Source organism: Pleurodeles waltl, chromosome 4_1 (assembly GCF_031143425.1).
Source record: "Pleurodeles waltl isolate 20211129_DDA chromosome 4_1, aPleWal1.hap1.20221129, whole genome shotgun sequence".
Classification (NCBI taxonomy): Eukaryota; Metazoa; Chordata; class Amphibia; order Caudata; family Salamandridae; genus Pleurodeles; species Pleurodeles waltl.
Window position 1 is genome coordinate 465140326 of NC_090442.1, and position 20826 is coordinate 465161151.

At 43.5% G+C, this 20826-nt stretch overlaps 1 protein-coding gene across 5 annotated transcripts in view; it reads left to right on the top strand.

The window, feature by feature from the left end:
• The first annotated feature begins 3092 nt into the window (after nt 1–3092).
• Nucleotides 3093–20826, top strand: part of SLC6A15 (solute carrier family 6 member 15) — a 397869-nt gene continuing 380135 nt past the window's right edge. For 3 of the 5 annotated variants that reach the window (XM_069228751.1, XM_069228750.1, XM_069228749.1), the window contains exon 1: nt 3292–3593. The gene's annotated coding sequence lies outside the window, so the exon portion shown is untranslated. The other 2 variants (XM_069228752.1, XM_069228753.1) reach the window with 2 other exon arrangements.

Below are 20826 nucleotides of genomic sequence, written 5' to 3' on the forward strand. Positions count from 1 at the left end.
TGCAACTGGACCCTACAGGAACCAACAATCAGCAACTTCATTGACAATTGTTTCTCCAACTCCTTCCAGTAACTGCAACATTTCCCTGGCTGTGTTTCTTTGAGGGCAATGAGTCTTCAGCATGCACAAGAAGAAAAAAGGAATCTCCATTGGAGTGAGGGAATCACTCCACTGCATCCGCAGCCACCAACTGCATCAACGACTGACTGCATGGATCTTCTCTCCTCCAGAGCTACGTGGATCCTGCATCACAGGTATTAGTCGGCAGTGGTCTCCTTGGTCCTCTCTACCAGCTGTCCAACTCGGGAGACAGTAAGCCCTTGCCTGTCCTTGCAGGAGAGTACCCCTATGCACAGAAACTCTTGCAGCTACCCAGGCTTGTTTATTCCCTTTACAAGGGAACTTCAGGCTCCATGTGGCCCCATCCCCCAGCAACTTTTCCTCCACCGCACAGTCTTCTGCCTGCTGCTTCAGTGACGTGGGACACTTCTTCAGGTGTGCTGAGTGGGTCTCACTGTGACTCCTGTGCCTGCTGCCCATAAGTTGCCTGTGAGGGCTGCCTCCTCTTTTTGTGACTCTCCCAGCAGCTGAGGGTCACTCTGGACTGCCCTCCTTGGGTCAAGTCCCCTGGACCTTGCTGGTCCTCTTCCACCTTGCAAAACTTCTGCTCCGACTCTTGCCTTTGCCAAGGCTTGTTGGTGGTTTTCCAGCACTCCTGACTGACCTCATTTCCATCATCAACGTAGGGCGTCACTTGTATCACTTCTGGGATTCCTCCTCGGCTCCTGTGCTGCACTGCTGACCTTCTTTGTCCACCGTTGACCTGGTCCTGAATCCACAGAATGGTGGGTAGTGGCTCCTGCCACAACCGGGCACTCCACCACAAACTGGACTTGGTCCCCTTCCTTTGCAGGTCCTCTTCTGTCAGGATCCACCTTTGGGTTCTTCCAGTCTCGTCTAGGTCTTGCACAATCCTTTTCCAAAGTCCTCCTGTTGGTTTTTGGGGAAAACCAGGTACTTACTCTGCTCTCCTGGTCGCTGGGGGTCACTCTGGTACTCACCTCCTCCTGGGGTTCCTAGTTCCTGCAGCTCCCCTCTACTGATTACACTTCCTTCGGTGGGGGGCTGCCTTTCACATTCCACTTTTTAGATTGAGCATAGCAGCGCGCCTGTGCTGCTTTTCTGACTTGTTGGTATGCATCTGGGCTTTTAACCATGCCCACCGCATGCCCATCACTATCACTTGTTCATGAGCTTGCCTTTCAAAAATCCTTTCTTTTCATTGTTAACTGCTTTAGGTTTGTCCCTCCTAAGGGCGTTTTTTTAACCGCCTTGCTCATTGACCCTGTGACATGGATAATGGCACTTTTGCCGATAACGTTGACTGCGAGATAACTTTTTTTTCCTTTTGTGAGTCTCCTTCACGCTCATGGAATTGGCTTTGAATTGGCTTGCTTATGTCAACTGTTTTACTTTTTATTTTCAGTTTGTGTGGCAAAAAAAGTCCAATTAGTAATTCTCAATGCAAGTAGCTCTAACTCGAGCAAACGCGAGACCCGTTGCATTGCAAATGCTTATTTAGTATATGGTTTGGCACTCTCCTAGGGCCCTCACTATTTACTATTGCTTTTAACAATGCCTATTGCTTTCTATGCTAGTTACTGAATGCTAATGTGTATATAATAGTGTGTTTATTTACCTCCAGTTGGGGTATTGCCGATATAGTATTTTGGTAAGTGTGTTACCATAATAAAGTACCTTTATTTTTGTAACACTGTCTGGTTCTTTCATGTGTGTGAGTAGTGTGTGACTATAGTGGCGTTGCATAAGCTTTGCATCTCTCCTAGATAAGTCTTGGCTGCTCATCCACAGCTACCTCTAGAGAGCCCTGACTTCCTAGACACTACCTACACTTCACTAATAGTTATACCTGTACCTGGTAGAAAGTGATAACACCATAGGTACTCACCACACACCATGCCAGCTTCCTACAATATTTTCATGGATTATTATTTTGAAGCCCACTCAACAACGTTTAACACTAATTTCTGAAAGCCCTCTGCATAGATTTACCCCAAACCAAGCAAAGACAACCCACTGAGTAAAGTTGCAGTTTCATGCAAAGTTTGGTGTCATTCTTTTCAGTGGTTTTGCTGTACTGAGCACCGCTTCTTATGGACAGTTAGACCTAACCATAATCACTAAGTCATTCTTGCAGTGGATACTGAATGCATAAGTCATTGGATGCAGAGTCAGAAAACTGTCCAAGTTCTGTGGCCAACTCTGAATGTACATGGCTGTTGGACAGGTACCCTGGGCATTTAGCTAACCGCATCTGTGGTTGAAGAAGAAAAACAAAAAGGATAGCTTGGAAAACAGCAGGATATGAAAAAAAGTACAGAAAAAGGAGATGTGAAAACCTAGCAAAACTATTTGAAAAAAAATATTGTTTAAGGCATTTTAATATTATGTGGCTGTGAAATATATTTTGTGATAATGCTGTTAATGCTATGTGATTGGTCTGAAAGGGGTCTCTGGAAATGTTGAGGGGAGCCCCAGGAAAAACCCACAAAACACGTGAAAAATATAAACACAAGACAACAAAAATAAAACATTAGTACAACAATGGAGTAAGAAATATAAAAAGGAAATTATGTTTAAAAAAAAAAAAAAAGAAAGAAATCTGATGAATGGTGTGTTTCATTGTGATCCACAATGGTTTGAGAGTGACATACTTTAAGCCTAAGACAAGGCATTTGCCATATCACAGTCATTTGTATAGTGGTTGCGGCACAGCAGCTTATGGTCCACCTTTACCTGTGCAGAGTTGGGTGCAGGTCCAGTGCCAGATGTTGCTGACAATATCATGGCTGCAACAGATTCAGCCTCTCTTCCTAGTGGAAAACAGTTTATTCTTGGACCCCTGTAGAGGACAGCTACTGCGCTGTAAGTACCGTCATCAAATGCTAGCTGTCCCATACCTATTGTGAGGGCAGTACCCGCCTTTGTCTGTGGGTAGGCGTGCATGTCAAATGTCTCAGCAAAAACATGAAGCACCCACATTGGACTCGCAGTGGCCTTACAAACGGCCCACTGGGAAAAGGGCAGACCAGAAAAAAGTCCATCAGGGCGGAGTGCTCCAGCTTTTCGAGTCATGTGGTAGCTTGGAACGGGGTCACCAAGGCAATCTAATCCCACCCGACCCTCTGACAAGTTTAGAAAAGAGTGGGGTAAAGTGGAGCTTCTCACTAATCTAGCCACCCCCCTGACAAGGTAGGTGTGAGTGTGTTGGGGGGCGGTTGTTATGAGGGTAGGGTGTGGGGAATGTGTCTCAGGTCGTTGGTGCGCATAAATGATGACTGCATGCGTTCAATAGTGCGGTGAGATTCGTCCTCCACCCTTTTCATCCTGCTGCATGTGCAGCTCGGCTGCTGTCTGCACCCAGCATCAGTCACACACCGGCTGGCACCGCAGGCGGGAGGAGAGAAGGCCAGCACAGCCGGTGGGTCTCCAGAGCCCGCTCCCGCGACTCGTGACTGCATGGCGAGCGTCTGTGTAAAAAGGGAAAGCTGCCTTCCACGCGATCTTCCGCGGTGAGTACTCATTTTCTTTATGCTTTTGGGTAATGACGGGTGATCTGTTCTCAGGTTATTTTGATCACGCTAGAGCTATGTTTCATTTTCCGAACTGGCAACGTTTAAATACACAGCGAGAATGACAAATACTGGAGATATGAAAATGTGAGGTGCAGTGGCATTGCATTTTTGTATGACTATGAAGATCGCCAATAGCAACAATCAATGTTCGGAATTCGAGAAATGTGTGTTTATCCGAATGATCAATTCGGAATAAAGGGGGACACAATGCTTGATTCAGAAATAACCAGTTAGGTTTCGCAGCGGCCGCTTTAAGATCAGAATGATGTGAAAAGCAGAGGCAGCCCTGATAACTGTTTTTCTGGAAGCCAATTTATCGATATAGCGGGCATTTTGAAAAGTGTGGCTCTTGTCCGGACGTGCGGGCGTCCTTCTGCTCCCATAGAAGCCTCAGTCCCTGGCCCACGGTGCACCTCGAGTTCATCTGTTCAATATACAAAGCATGACATCGTTTACGGCGGTGTTAAAACGTGCACCTTCATCGCCAGTGGTTTCCGTGCTGTATAGCCTGCATCCTTTGCTGCCCAGGTAGCACCTGCTTTGCTTCCTGTGCAAGTGAAGGTTTCCTGCTCAGGGCCGGCTTTAGGGCGGTGTGGCTGGTGCAACCTGACGCTGACTTTGGTTCGGGGGTCTGCGTTTAAAATAACAATGGTTTAAAAGAATGTGCTGCAGAGTTCCTTGTGTGTCCAGCAGTTTTCAGGCAACAATACAAAATGTCAGGCTAATTGGTGATGAATGCTCCCATTGGTGAGAGATCAGAGTTTTGTCTACTGGCAGTTTTGACTCATCATTAAGTAGTGCAGAGGGTTAAGGGCTTGCTGCAAAGATGGTGTACCATGCAGACCACAGACCTGAGTGTGAGTGAACTATGACTGTGTAGCTCTGTAAAGATATAAATAAATGAAATGTATCTCAGATAGGGGCTATGGAGAGATGTATGAAGTAGACTATTGGAGGATGGTAGTGAGGAAATTACTTGAGAATGAGGGTATGAAGGGTGCACTTAAGAAGGCTATTGCACCGGGCGCCACCCGCAATGAAGCTGGCCCTGGCCGTGTGCTGTCTGTGTGCTGCCTTTTCTTCTGTGTAAAGGGTGCACATGATGCTGCTGCCCTCAACACATGCTGTGTTTATTTTTGGGACTCTTCACTGCTGCCACATGTGCCACCTCTGCTTTTGTGTGGAGCTAGCATTGCTGCTGCTGTGGTGCGTCTGTTCTGTGAGTGTGAAGGAGGCTTGGAGTGCCGTTACCTGCACTCTGTCTGTCTGTGCGATACGAGTACTGCTTTTACTTTGGTTGAACCTATTTTGTTTGTAGAGGACGCTCACTATGTTTTACCTCTACTGCGCAGGGGCGAAGGAGACATTACATTTCTGGGGGGCACAGCAACAGCCTCGGGGACTTTTCAATTGACCCTGTACAAATCACCCATTGTTTGCGAAATACAGGCTCCAATAAATGTACACAACCATATATTTTGGAGTGAAATAGGGAGAAAGGAAGGCATGTTGTCGCAGTATGTAAGTATGTTTTATTGTAATTTACATTCACAAAGTATTTATACCAAATGTGAAAAAAACATGTTGATTAACCTTTGTTCCCTGTGTACAGAGCAGTCATTAATTTCTATATAATTGGCTACTTCTGATGCATCAAGTCACCAATTGTAAAGAAAAGTCAAATGGAAAGTTATATTTCTTTCTTCTGCTCTATTTTAATAGCTCACAATGACAGAAGCATCTAAGGCAGTGGTTCCTGACCTTTTGACTCCTTAGGACCTCCACTGAATCACTACTGGAAGCTGGGAGCAATTTGTGCCATTTAAATGTCAAACATGAAAACAGTAATTCCAAAAAATACACAAGCAAGTTCACACCAAACAAATACTCGTACTACTAAAGATCTATGTATTTTATATTGAAAAAATATCCAAGAATCGAAAAATTGTAATGGGAAGTTTGGCGTTGCATTTCAGGTGACCAACTATTTAATGTTTGGTCTTATTTAGGAAAACTGAATCCTCAGGTCAAATTCTACATTTCCCAAGCGATTTCTGTTTTTATATTTTAGGTACAAAAGGTCTGAGAAGGCTTTTTCACATAAATATGTGGTGGGGAAAGTAACTAAACCACAAGGGTCTCTCATCTCTCCATAGCCTCTATGTAACGTGTAATTCATTTGTTTAATAGCACCTCTCATACCTGTGTAGGGTGTTGGAGCCCTTTTAAGGGGACTACAAGGTGTAGGATTCACATGTCATCCATACTGGTAGGCATTTTCTAAGAGTGCTTGGTGTGGAGAAGCACAAACTCAGGATTCCAGAACATAACACAATGGTTAGGTTTGACTTTAATAATAAGAATATATTTCTACACAAGCAAACCTTTATTAGCAGCATAAGGACAATGAAAGACTGGGAAAACAAAACATAACTTTCTAATTTGTGCCATGCAGTTTGCATGCAGCTCTTTGGTAGTAGTTCTTTGGTCACTGTGCTAGAATACGATGGTAACTTATGAACTGCACAATAACAAAATAATCTCTAACTAACCCACTGTGCTAGGCACATAAAATACTGTTTTGTTGCATGATACATGTTTTTTGCGGCAGGCATATTAACCATCTGGGCTACCTTAGATGAGTCAAAACTGCCACTAGACAAAACTCCTACCTCTCTCCAGCAGGAACATTAATCACCAGAGTTATCTTGATGCTTTGATTTTTGACCGAAAGCTGGTGGTGGCTGCTACGGAACAGGGGTATCAGGGGATGAAAACACTTCATCTGTGTATGGCGGCCATCTCTCCTCCGCCCTCTTCTCTTCCTGACTCCCGGCAGCACAGAAGAATACAGGCTCCCAGACTCCCCTAAGCCGATCACAATGCTGCTATCAACAGCATGACAGCAGTGTTGTCATTGGTCTGAGCAGCCTTGTTCAGCAATCAGACCGGGTGTGTGAGCCTGTGCATGTTCTCCACCCGGCTGTGCAATATAGCCGGGTGGGGAAATGCTAAGTGCACATATCAGTTTGGCTAGCCCAAGACAGTCGGCTAAACCGTCATGTGCACTTACAGTGCACATAACACTCCTCCTCCCTGTGACACAGCCCAGTCAACACTGCCCTAACCTGGCTCCTCACTGAAAAATAAAATGATAATAAATTTGTGTTTTATCATTTTCTTTTCTTTTATGCACTGCTCAGAGCAGTGGGGTGATGCTCCTCCACCTGAGAGGAGGAGCCGCCGCTGCTGAAAGCTGCTGGATGTACAAGGAACTTTGCAGTGCTTTTAAATCTGCTGCACAAAGGAAGTAATAAACATAGAAATGCACGTCTTTCTAGAGGCCCCAGCTGGAGAAGTGCCTTTCTGCCGGCCAGGCCTGCGTATTCCCTGGGAATGTGCCACTGATCTCTGGGGGTCTCATACCACAGTTTGGGAACTGCTAGACTAAGGTTTTAAGTGGCTTGTGGGTAAGTTGATGGTGTGGCCATGTATTATATGGGCTATTTTACCCCTCGGTGTAGATTATAGGGATACTGCAAGTCATCTTGGAGTTCCATACATTATAAACAATAATCAACAAAGCCAATAGGTCTCACCTGTGCAGAGCTATTGGCTTTGCCAGTGTGTTTTAACCATGTTGTAAACTAGAATGGCTGCTGTTGAGCATGGCTATAAGTTAATGGCATAAAGAAGAATGACGTGTCATAGAGTGTTGTCGATTGGTGTGGCATAGAGAGTTGAGGAGTGAGTAGAGTGTCATAGAGTGGAGTAGTGTCAGAGGGGAGTAGAGTGAAGAGGCATAAAGAAGAGTGGAGTGGCGTACGGTGGAGTAAAGTAATGTGGAGTGCCCTAGAGAGAGTTGAATAGAGTGTCATTGAGCATAGTACATTAACGGTTAGTGCAGTGGCATGGAGTGTCGTAGAGTGGAGTATAGTATCTTAGATTGAAGTGGAATAGAATGTCATGGAGTGGCATAGAGTGGAGTAGTGTGTCATAAGATAAAGTGGAGTAAAGTGGTATGGAGTGGTGAGGAGGCAGTTGTGTAGAGAGTCACAGAGTGGAGTAAAGTGTTTGTAAAGGGCCACAGAGTGGAGTAAAGCTTAATGTGCTAGAGTGTTGGAGCATAGAGTGAAATATCGTAGAGTGGTCTAGAGTGAAGTGGTGCAGAATACAGTGGTGCAGAGTAGATTGGCATAGAGTGCAGAGGCTTTTAATAAATGTGTTAATAAAGTGGTGTAGAGTGCATTGGTGTAGAGTGCACTGGTTTAGAGTAGGGTGCACTTCTTTAGTGGTGAAGAGTAGAGGGGCGCAGAGTGGAGTGGTGCAGCATAGATTGCAGCAGCGATTGCAGTGGTGCAGAGTGCTGTGCCGTAGGGTGATGTGGTGTATGGTAGAGTCAAGTGGTGCAAGATAGAGTGGCGTAGAGTGGGGTGATGCAGCGTAGAGTGGTGTAGAGTGTAGTGGCATAGAGTGCATTGGTACAGAGTGCAGTAAAATGGCACACAGATGAGCAGTGGTGAGTAGAGTGCAATGGTGCAGAGTTCAGTGGCAAAGTATGCAGTGTTGCAGAGTAGAGTGTCATAAAGGGTAGTGGTGTAGAGTAGCGTGGCATAGAGTGCATTGGCGTAGAGTGCAGTCGCATGGAGTGGCATAGAGTACAGTGGTGCAGAGTAAAATAAAGTGGCGTAGTGCGCAGTGTTGCATAGCAGAGGGTCATAGAGTGCAGTGGTGTAGAGTGATGTACGTTATATTCTTATGTACCTGCACATTTCATTTACAGACATTTAAAGTTTGTTGTGTGGTGGAAAAAATAGCATCCTAAAGCCTTCCTCCACCACCCCCCCATTAGCCAGCATGATTGTAATATAAGTCCTTTGAAGCCAGAGAAGGAAAAATAAACACAAAGCTCCATGGGAAGGTAGAGCCTGTCATTTGACTGTGGTCTTTGAATGCACAGCAAGTGAGACAAGATAAAAACAATATTTAAAGGCCTGTTTACAGACATCGAACACTGGTGGAAGGATACAGTAAACAAGCAATGCTCTACGGGAGGGACAAACTCAAGCTGGACAGCCTAAATCAAATACAGCCAGTTAATAGAAACCAAGCAAATGTGAGTTACAAAGCACAAAGCCAAAGGTAAGCAGTGGGTGGAATACATTCATAGGGAAGCTTTCTAAATGTCCCCTAAATGTCTTTAGCAAACCGGACAACTTTGACCAAATGAACTCAGCCTTCAGCCTCGCTCCTATATATTTTTATGGAACTCCTCTGTGGCTTGCAATATCCTTATACAGTATGTCAGGGGGTTGCAGGAAAATGCCACTGTTGGCATGGTTACCCCCTCACATTTTGCCTTTTGTTGATGCTAGTTATGATTGAAAGTGTGCTGGGACCCTGGTAACCAGGCCCTAGCACCAGTGTTCTTTCCCTAAAACTGTACCTTTGTCTCCACAATTCACTCAGCCCTGGCATACAGATAAATCCCTTGTAAATGGTACCTCTGGTACCAAGGGCCCTGTGGCAGGCGAATATTCCTAAGGGCTGCAGCATGTATTATGACACCCTGGGCACCCCTCACTCAGCACATCTGCCTCACAGCTTCTGTGTGCTGGTGGGGAGAAAAAGACTTAGTAGACATGGCACTCCCCTCAGGGTGCCATGCCCACAACCCACTGCATGTGGCTTTAGGTAAGTCACTCCTCTAGCAGGCCTTACAGCCCTAAGGCAGGGTGCACTATACCACAGGTGAGGGCATAGCTGCATGAGCACTATGCCCCTACAGTGTCTAAGCCAATTCTTAGACATTGTAAGTGCAGGGTAGCCATAAAGAGTATATGGTCTGGGAGTTTGTCAAACGCAAACTCCATGGTTCCAGAATGGCTACACTGAATGCTGGGAAATTTGGTATCAAACTTCTCAGCTCAATAAAGCCACACTAATGCCAGTGTAGGATTTATTGAGAAATGCACACAGAGGGCACATTAGAAATACCCCCTGTATACCAGCCCAACTATTAGTGCTTGGCTGACCAGTTTCTGCCAGCCTGCCACATCCAGACGGGTTTCTGGCCACATGGGGTGAGTGCCTCTGTGCACTCTGTGGCCAGGAATAAAGCCTGTACTGGAGAGAGGTGCTTCACACCTCCCCCTGCAGGAATTGTAACACCTGTTGGTGAGCCTCAAAGGCTCAATCCTGGTGTTACAGTGCCCCAGGGCACTCTAGCCAGTGGAGATGCCCGCCCCCCCGCACACAGCCCCCACTTTTGGCGGCAAGTCTGGAGGAGATAATGAGAAAAACAAGGAGGAGTCACCCTCCAGCCAGGACATCCCCTAAGGTGTCCTGAGCTGATGCGACCCATGCCTTAGGAAATCCTCCATCTTGCTTTGGAGGATTCCCCCCAATAGGATTAGGGATGTGCTCCCCTCCCCACAGGGAGGAGGCACGAGGACGGTATAGTCATTCTCAGGGACAGTAGCCATTGGCTACTGCAATCTAGCCCTAAGCACACCTCTAAATTGAGTATTTAGGGGCAACCCTGAACCCAGGAAAACAGATTTCCTGACGACCTGAAACAAGAAGGACTGCTGACCTGAAAGCCCCGGATAGACGACAACTGATTTGGCCCCAGCCCTACCGGCCTGTCTCCAGCCTCAAAGAACCTGCAACAGCGACACATCCAGCGGGACCAACGACCTCTGCTGACTCAGAGGGCTGCCCTGCACCCAAAGGACCAAGAAACTCCAGTGGACAGCGGCTCTGTCCAAGCAACAAAGAAGAAACCAACTTTAAAGGGACTCCAGCCTCATTCCGGAAGCGTGAGTCCCCAACACTCTGCATCCGATGCCCCTGGCTCATGTCCAGAAGAATCAACACTGCAGAGAGGAGCCCCAGGCAACTCCAACAATGTGGACACCCTGAGATGACCTCCCTGCACCCCCACAGCGATGCCTGCAGAAAGAATCCAGAGGCTCCCCTTGACCGCGACTGCCCGGTAACAAAGAACCCGACACCTGGAAGAAGCACTGCATCCGCAGCCCCCAGGCCCGAGAGAAACCAACTGCTGGTGCAGGAGTGACCAACAGGTGGCCCTCATCGTTGCTTAGTTGGTGGCTGACCCGAGAAGCCCCCCTGTGCCCTGCCTGCATCGCCAGAGTGACCCCTGGGTCTCTCCTTTGGTTTCAACCTAAAACCCGACACCTACTTTGCACACTGCACCTGGCTGCCCCTCTGCCTCTGAGGGTACATTTTGTGTGCCTGTTTGTGACCCCCCCAGTGCTATACAAACCCCCCCCGGTCTACTCCTCGAGGACGCAGGTACTTACCTGCTACCAGACTGGAACTGGAGCACCCCTACTCTCCATATGCACCTATGTTATTTGGGCCCTACTTTGACCTCTTACCGGACCGGCCCTGTGTTGCTGGTGCTGGGTGTTTGGGGTTAACTTGAACCCCCTACGGTGGGCTGTCTATGCCCCAGAGACTGAACTTGTAAGTGCTTTACTTGCCTGACAAATTAACCTTTACTTACCTCCCACAGGAACTGTTGATTTTTGCACTGTCCACTTTTGAAATAGATAATTGTCATATTTGCCAAAACTGTGTACATTACTGTTTTAATTCAAAGTTCCATATTTACCTACGCCAAGTACCTTGCAATTTATGTACTTACTTGAATTCTGAATCTTGTGGTTCTAAAATAAATTAAGAAAACAATATTTTTCTATATAAAAACCCATTGGCCTGGAGTTAAGTCTTTGAGTTTGTGTTCTCATTTATTGCTTGTGTGTGTACAACAAATGCTTAACACTACCCTCTGATAATCCTACTGCTCAACCACACTACCACAAAATAGAGCATTAGTATTATCTATTACTGCCACTATGAACCTCTAAGGGGAACCCTTGGACTTTGTGCACACTACCTCTCACTTTGAGATAGTATATACAGAGCCAACTTCCTACAGGGGTACTTTATGCCTTATATTAAAAACTGTGTACTGAAAGTTATAACCTCAGCTGGGTGAACCTGCACACTGAACATCCATACCCCCTTCTCCCAGACCTGTGTACCATCCCCCACCCCCTACATCACTTGGAGGGGTGCTGTGTGAAATGGAACGCTCATGATGAGCCAATTATGATAGACTTCAGAAGACTGACTAAGAGATCTTGCCCTCTGTGACACAGATTAAAATATCTGCAGAATTACCACTTCCTTCATTGAGACCCAGAGACAACTGAGGTCTGCTATGTACCTTTTTTATTCCACATTGTTGAAGATGAGAATGTTGTACCATCTACCTCCTCTGGCCTAACCCACACATCAAAGTAAGGATTCTATGCCCATGAAATAAATGCTGCCACTACTCAGAGATCTGACAGACTAGAATAAAATATGCCATCAAACCACGGCAACAGTCAAACTGTATCTTGCTATTTGGGACTTTTACACATGTTCTTTTGGGCCATGACTGCACTCACTGTATTGCCCTGTAAAATTAAGAAATGTGTGCAGATTAATGCAAATGCATTGACACGAACACTGTATTGCTGATGCCTGGGTTAGTTATCACCAGAGCCACTGGAATAATGCAATTGTGCTGTTTTTCACATAATTATGAATTCACTGCATTTGCCACAAAATTCATCATCTGCTGCATAATCTGCAGATTTAAACAAAAAATGGTTCAAAAGTTACTAAAAGTGCAGCACCACGTATTGGTGCACAGTGGAAGGCCCCTGCGCAAAAGTTGACTGCTAACCTCTCTTTTGCTTGCTGCTATATGTAGGTGTTAAGCTGGTACTAATGAGGTGAAACCTAAGCCCAGAGAGTGTTAACAAGAGTAAAAATGACAAAATAATGAAATACTATCACAAAATGTGTCATATTATATCGCATCATTTGTCTCTTCTTGCTGAATAACTTAGCCAACCCTGCCACATAATTTGGCCCTTCCCTGCTGCATAATTCTAGTGGCCCTGACTATCATCAATGTGTCCTCATGAAACTGTTATTCTTTATTTGCCATTTTCTTTCTGTCTCTACTCATAAAAATTGAAATTAATTAAAAAATTATAATACAAGTCAAACGAGAATGTTAAATACAGAAAAGATAATATACTTCAGTATGCTTAAGTATGTAACAATAAAACAACATAACTAATGGCGCTAGGCAAACTGCCCTAAATGAAACGTGGCTTCTCCCTGTTAGCCACGCTGTCATCCAATACTTCATTACTTAGATAAAAAACATTGGGCCCGATTCACAAAGGTAAACTTAAGCATTCGGTATAAGTTTAGCTCAAACGTCTAAGTTTACAATTTGAGGGAATTCACAAAGGGCATTTACAAGTAGTATATTTCCGTCTGCACTCAGGGCAGAGCTCCGTTCCGTGAAAATGTTAAAAAGAGCTACCCTTCTAGTTAAATTGTATAGTGTTAAAAGGTAAAATCTCGCCTTCCCTGTTTCATTAAATGGTGTGATATTAGGCAACTACAAATACTCAGGATACAAGTAAAAAAAAAAAGAAGTGGGGGGACTAACCAAGTTAGGCAGTTTGCAAGTGACATCACAACTCATGACATCATGGCGCATGACATTACACTTGGCATCACAACCCATGACCTCACAGAAAGTGGCATCAGATCATAACACCTCAAGACATATGTTTAGCGGGTCTATCATGAGTACATTTGAGTGCATTAATAAATGAGATTTTCCTTTGGAGTTGTGCCAAAGAAGTTAGGCAACCTCGACACAAAATGGGCCTCAATTTATAAATGTATTTTTAGAGGATGTGCCACAAAAATTGGCATAAAGGAGAAATGTGGCAATAAATAATTTCTGCTTAATTGGTGCAAAGTCTGAATTTTACAATATCTTGTGGGGGTTAAGGCATCTGCTGAAGAGCTCTTTGTGTGCCCAGTATATATCAGGGAATTATAATAATTTGTATGATATAAAGCGGTTGGACACCATGCATTGGGTTGAATAGTGCTGTAAAAGAAATAAAACAAAATAGTGGTATAAATTGTTATTTGTGCAAATAAAGGTTTAGACCAACACATCTGACATTCTTACAGTGCATACCTATTGCTTATATGCAGGGACTGAACAAAGTGAAAACCATGTTTCTCTTGGATACCTGTGAAGTAATAGCAAGCTGTGTGCTTTTGTTTGCTAAATAGAAGCTAGGTGTGAGGCTCCAGACAGCTTCCAGTTAGAATAATCAAACAAAAGGAGGCACAAAGGCCCCATAATTTCAACTTTTGTCCTGGGCCAACAGGAATTTAAAATCAGAAAGTCCTCTTTCCTGCTGCCCAGAAGGAATAAAAGCACTTCTGAAAGTGTGTGCAGGCGCTTCTGAAAATGTCAAAATACATCTGGTCGAATTCGCCACAGCTTCTTGGGAGGGTAGACTCCTTTCTAGCCTGGAGGAGTTTTCCTCATTATCCTGCAGGGCTTGTCTTCAAGGCAGCAGGTGGGGGTAGAGCTGAGGATGACAGGACAGCCATCAGCAAACAGGGCCATTTGTAGAAGCGCTAAGGGAGAGCGGAAATTCTTTTGTCCCCTTGTCCCGCTCACCTTCGTCCACTGTGTCCCCCACACTCCAAACTCTGGGGGGATAAATCCCCCCACCCCCCACACTTCCTACACCCTACTGCTTCGCCTATGCTTTGCGTATTAGAAAAGCTTGCATTGATGCTGCAAGTATCTTGTCTACGATATGTGAGCAAAGCTTGGGCTTTGCTGAACCCAGTGGGCGCGAAAGGCAAGCTTTCTTTGCTATTCCCAGTGCTGGGGCTGGTCTTTGTATGTTGAGGAAGCTTTCACTGCCAGAAAATGAGTGCAGTTAAAAAATCATTTAGGTTTATTTTTGAGAGTGTCATGCTGATTTGGAGATTCCTATGCCTATAGATATGTAGGCGTGACCTTAAAAAGTGCTTTTTTGTTATTATTTCTGTTATTTTATGAACATTTCTGCCATCTATGTTCTTTGGCTTTTAATGATATTATTGTTACTAATGTTTCTAACACTGAAAAGGGAAAATGGAATCTGTAAGATCTTTGTTGCCTGAGTGAATCCTCTTCTGTCTAAACGTAAAATCCAATAACGTCATAAACAGCACCATACTCACCCTGCAACTTCCATTGTTATTATAATTGTTTATTAAATTATTTGAAATGTATTCGTAAGGGCAGGTACCGAAAATAAAATTAAGTAAAAGAGATGACAGATATTCACTGGAGGCTACGTCAAAGTACATACTACAACTGCTTCTAACCTACACAATATAAATAACCTGCTACCTTAAATGCAATCTTGGTTTTGGGGGTGATGGATTGTTGCAGGAGTTTTTGACACACATTACAACCTTTTGAATTTTCTAAGAGTTCACTGCAGAACAGTCTGTACAACACATGGCTTTTACCTGGTGTGGATATCTTGTCATGGATGCCACGAAATAGCACCCTTAAAATGCAGTATGGAAATGATGTCTGCCCTCTACCGCAGCGTCTTAGTGGCACTGGGTGCAAAGCTGGACAATTTAATGATGTGGTTCCTTGTGACGGAGTATCCAGAAAAAGTGGCCTAAAAATAAGTAAACCAAGGTATCAACTCCTACCTTGGCAAGACCCCACCTGCCCTTAAAAATCCAAAGGTATTGTTATCCTTCTCAATGCATTTAAAATGTAGCAATAAATGCAATATTTAATTTCATCTTTTCAAAGTTGTATCCAATGGAGAACCTTCAAAACACACAAGAGGGGCCGGGTTCACTAAGCTCGCCCTCCTGGTAAAATTAATGGCAGAGATTTATGCCCCACAGCATTAAAATTTCACTAGGCACTACTACAGACGAACAAAGTTGCCTTGAAATATGTGAAGAGGACTGAGTGCATATCAGGCAGTTATGCAGTAAGATCTCTGACGACCTATTGCAAAACAGTGAAAAATTAAGTAGACTCAAGTCGGCCATTTCGGAGGAGATATGAACAATATGTTTTTGTTTTCATTGAATGATTGTTCATGTTTTCCTATTTCATTTTTGTGCTTGCATTTTTTAAATGGCAAAAGCTGAAATTATCATTTATTGATATCACTAAAAAATGTTTGGAGATCCACCCCCAAATTTGGAAAATGTACTTCATGCTGCACTAAATACAAATAAATATATGTTATGACCTTCCGGGAAAATCTATTTGCGTACCTATGTTTTATTTTTTTTCAATTCGTTTTTTGATAAAGTTCTACTTTGTTCTGAGAAATAGATGGGTATTATGTCGCTACTTGTACCTATGGGAACCTAAAAAGTTAGACCGATAACAGCCTACTATGAGATATGTACGTTTTTGGCTCCTCGACATATAGATTTTTTTGACATAGTCCCGTCCCGATTTTAATTATATTCTGCTGAGTGAGCTTTTTGGAATATTCCTCCCCCACCACGTAATACGGAGAAAGTTGTTTCTAGTGGGAAAGAGTGGAGGATTAGTGAAACGGACTATGTAAACAGTGGGAATTTGAACTATTAATGTTTTGTTATGCCCCATAGAGCGACTGCGGCCATTTCCTACTTCCATTTTCCAATATTCATTTGTACAGTTGCCAGGCTTATGTTACCAAGTCTGCGTCCTTGATTGAACCCTTAGAAGACTCTAATGGAAAATCAATTCAAACTTACCATTTCCCTATAAAAGATGCCCGATTCTGATTAAATTCTTTTTTTCTAGGGGTATATCGGAGGTCAACCCTTACTGTGCCCCTTAATTTGCTGAAAGAATGATAGGGGGTCTTCTACTGGAAACACCCCACTAAACCGCAGTTTAAATTGTTGAAATTGGTTTGTAGAGAAGCACAGAACTAGGTGCGAAGAATGCATGAAAGGACTGATCACAGGTGACTCACAAAAGAGTATGTGGCCCAGTCAGGCAGCTATGGAGGAAAACACCACGAGACATAATCCCCTCCCCCATGATAACAAACAACGAATCCATTCAAGAAACGTTAACAGAAGAACACAATACCTCAAATAAATAATAGTAAGTAAGAGGAACACGACGGAATTAAACTAGGCAATATGCATAAAAAGGTACACTTAACGTATTAACAGACTATGTGAAGCATTAAGAAGCAAGGACACATCATAATGTTTCCTCTTATATAGTGTCACCAAAAGTAATCCTTCCTAAAATGGACCTTGGTGAAACTGACACCAAGAGCCATTTTATGAACAAGAATATTGTATTAAGCCATTTAAATAAAGGTGCATGTGTGACTTCAGACGAACTAATATCAGTGCATCAAAACACTGGTTCCGTAGATGTGCCACTGAAGGTAGCCGCTTGTCCCTGGCTTCCCCTCTTGCCCTGAAGAAGAACACTGAGAAAGGTCCACAACAGTGGACGTTGACTTCCATGTTTGTGCACCACTGATCCAACCGTGAACCTGAATTAATGAAGGGAGCTGGAACCAGTGAGCATGCACTGGCAGCTGCAAATTTTAACATTATTCAAACATAGACTGCCAGCAGTGCCTGAAGTGGACAGCAAAGGAGCGGGCAGCCATAGACCTAGCACCCACTCTTGCCACCATTGTATTGTTAGCGCGTCAGAGCCTTAATAAGTAAACTTACAAGGAGACGCGTCTAGGTCGAAAAACCTTTGGACCGCGTTTGGAGACTTCCCAGTATTTTCCTTACAATCATTAACCCAAAATATCAATAAATAATCAATAATGACAATCACTAATCAATGAACAATCAATAGGAATCGAAAATTAGAACACACCATGACCTTTCAGTCATGAATAACCACACCAGTTTAATTTAGTGTTAATATATTTATTTCCCTATTTGTTACAATCTAATATCATACCAATTAATCTCAATAGCAATAAACTCATCAGAAAACACTACCGATTAGTAATCAGAGCACAACTTAATCAATGCATCGGCTATATTCATTCAATATTTATGCACATAATTAATATGAATCAACTTAGCAGTGTCTCATTAATACATGAATCAACAAAGCAAGATCTCAATCATTTGTCTGTTTGCACAAGGTATTAGTGAACGCCTTAACTAACATCGAATTAGCATGTTGGGCTTCATGCAAAACATTTAGTGAACACGAATTTGGAAAGCATCTAAACTAAGGCCTCTATCAAAATAGCAGTTGGTACCTAGAAAAAAAAGGCAAATAGACAATCACAATTTGCATCAGATAGTTACCAATCTAACAGATCAGCAAGCAGCGTCAGTCTTCGTCCTCAGGACATCAGTCGATTCACCACCAGCAGAGATAGGACGGGGCAAAGTCTCAAGATAACATAGCTAAGGAACGGATTACTTCCCTCAGATGGAGGAGAAGTTTGCATCAGGCAAGAATGGGGTAGAGGATGGCTTAAAGTGACAGGACAACTAAACTAATATATGGCAACTAGCAAAGTTGCTCTAGCAAAAGTCTCATAGCAAAAGGAGTGGCAAATGGCAAATGGTAAAAGTAAATGTAAAAGTGTAAGGGGTATCCCGTTTTCCTCGAGTCACGCCGTTAAATCAACACTGTCTAACTATTCTCTAATTCCTCATTGGATAAAGTTTGGTGCATCATTATCTCTGACCAATAATTTGGTAAGCACCTTGCTAGAATTTTCCACAGTTCACAGTTCCCACATCACAGATTGGTCCACGTTATTGACGTCTTCAACGGTTGGAATGTCAGGTAGAAAATGTTACACTTTGCGCTCCAGTCAGTGTCTTCACTGTCTTCTCCTAGTAGAGTAACCTTGCACCTGTTACGAATTACACTGTTGCATCTAGCAAGAACATCGCCTTGAGCAAGCCGGTTCTCATGCGAAAGAATTTACTACGGCTACACATATATAGCTCCAGGAAAAATACAGCTTTGTGTCCTTCAGGAAAAACAGCACACTACACGTTAGAAAATGCAATTCAATATGAGGCCAGGCAGCTAGGCCCAAGCCCTCGCTAGGTTAATAAAGCAAATTCTCAACACATAACCCCAATTATGATATACTAATACAAATTAAAACATTATTGTATAATAATTCAGAATTAACAAGCCTTTTCATTAGTCACTCCCCGTGGGCACATTTCAAACGCGTGCATTATTTTCTACGTTAACACATTTTCTATGCAGCTTCATCACACAATATATTGGAAGCTTCGTAATTAATATTGCTCTTAAAAGACACACTCCAACAATCCCTCCTCTGATGACTCTTGTCATCACACAAACCTTCCCTACAAATTTTACATCAGTTAAAATTCTGTCATTTCAATCTCTTCCCTTATTGGCTTACCCTTGAATTTTTCCCTAAACAATTTTTCCCTTTCCTTTTCTCCTTTCCTCTTATTATTTTTCGCCTTATTCAATTTGATTCTTTTACTAATTTTACATGCTGCCCACAATCCAAATAGGCAAGCGATAACAATCAATATCCCCTGTATTATTTTAGACAATATCCCATGCCAAATGTTACTAAGCCAATTCCCCACTGAAGCAAAACCCTTTCCAACCTTTTCCCAAACACTAGGTTCTTTCAATTCCTTCAAGTCTGTACTATCCTTAGTCAAGTTAGTAAGCATACTTCTAATCTCATTACTATTATATGGTATATATGCACAACAATGATTCTCATTAAGCATTCTACAAACTCTGCCATTTTTCGCTAAAAGAATGTCTAAAGCAAGCCTGTTTTGAAGAGTCATAGCCCTCTCCGCAGCAAGTTCAGTATCCATTAGGAGTATAGCTCCTGAAAAATGTCACAGCATACTATCCACAATAGTACACAACTTTCGAATCTTTATCAAGTTTAAAATAACTCCCATTGAAGGAATTATCACCCCAAATATGTCTCCCACTACACCAGCAGCGGTCTCTCCCTTCTGTTTAGTATGATGTAATTCAGACAATCTCGGAAACTTCTTTAAGTCATCTAGTTGGTATATCTTTGGGAAAACTATCCACAAATAACAAGTCCCATGCCATCCCTTTGGAAGACGGTAATAAGCATTAAGCTCACATATATAGTAGATCCCTGGGATCGCCAGATCCTATCCATTTAACATGAATGTCCATTTACTCTGAAACAAAAACACATGCTTACATTCACTCATTCCCACAAACACATTGTCATAATATGATTTCGGCCTAGATATAAAAAGCTTCCCTATATGCAATGCATCTAAAGCTAACTTCCCTTGCTCTCTAATTGCACCATAACCTTCACTACTAGCAAAAGCTTGCTGCTGTAATCCTTTTTCTAATTTACCCTTTAATGCCCTTCTTCTATCATCCGTGTGATCTAAAAAGCTTTTCTCTACAGGTGTGAGCAAGCATGTCAAGGTATTGCGGTGAGCATATTATGTACTAATTTCCAGTGTTGGCTCAAAGAATCCTTTAACTAACTTTATACTATAGTATCTAGCTACATCACTCAAATCCTTTATTATAGGCACATAAGAAAACACAAAGGCCCTCATTACAACATTGGTGGTAAAAGCCGCTTACCGCATGAAGAAGACCACCAACACACCGCCGCGGTAGCGGAATTCCGCCACAGCTATTATGACCCACATCTCGGAATCCGCCAAAAGTCAGACACCCACACAAGTCCGCCACACCAAAGGTCAGTGATAAACTGGCGAAAACAAAACCTCCACCGTCACGCCAACAGAAATACGCCCACACTATCACGACACACGAATCCACGCAGAGGTCTTTCAACCGCGGTATTCCATTGGCGGTACACACCGCCGCTCTCAAAATATACACACTCTTACAAAACACAGCCACATTGGACAATTCAAAATACACACACCTGAGACACATACACACACCACTCCCATACACCCATTACAATATAAAACACACACCCACATCACCCACAAACCCCCACGACAAAAAATTCCGAAAGAAGGCCAGAGAGAGACACCACCAGCAAGAACAACAGCATCCACAGGCACACAACACCATCACCCACACAACTTCCACGCACCTCACACAACACACTACTACATATCACCACACTTATCACCACACACTCCACCCCACGCATCACCTACACCACCCCATGGCACGGCAAAGACACCCCAGGTTCTCGGAGGAGGAGCTCAGGGTCATGGCGGATGAAAG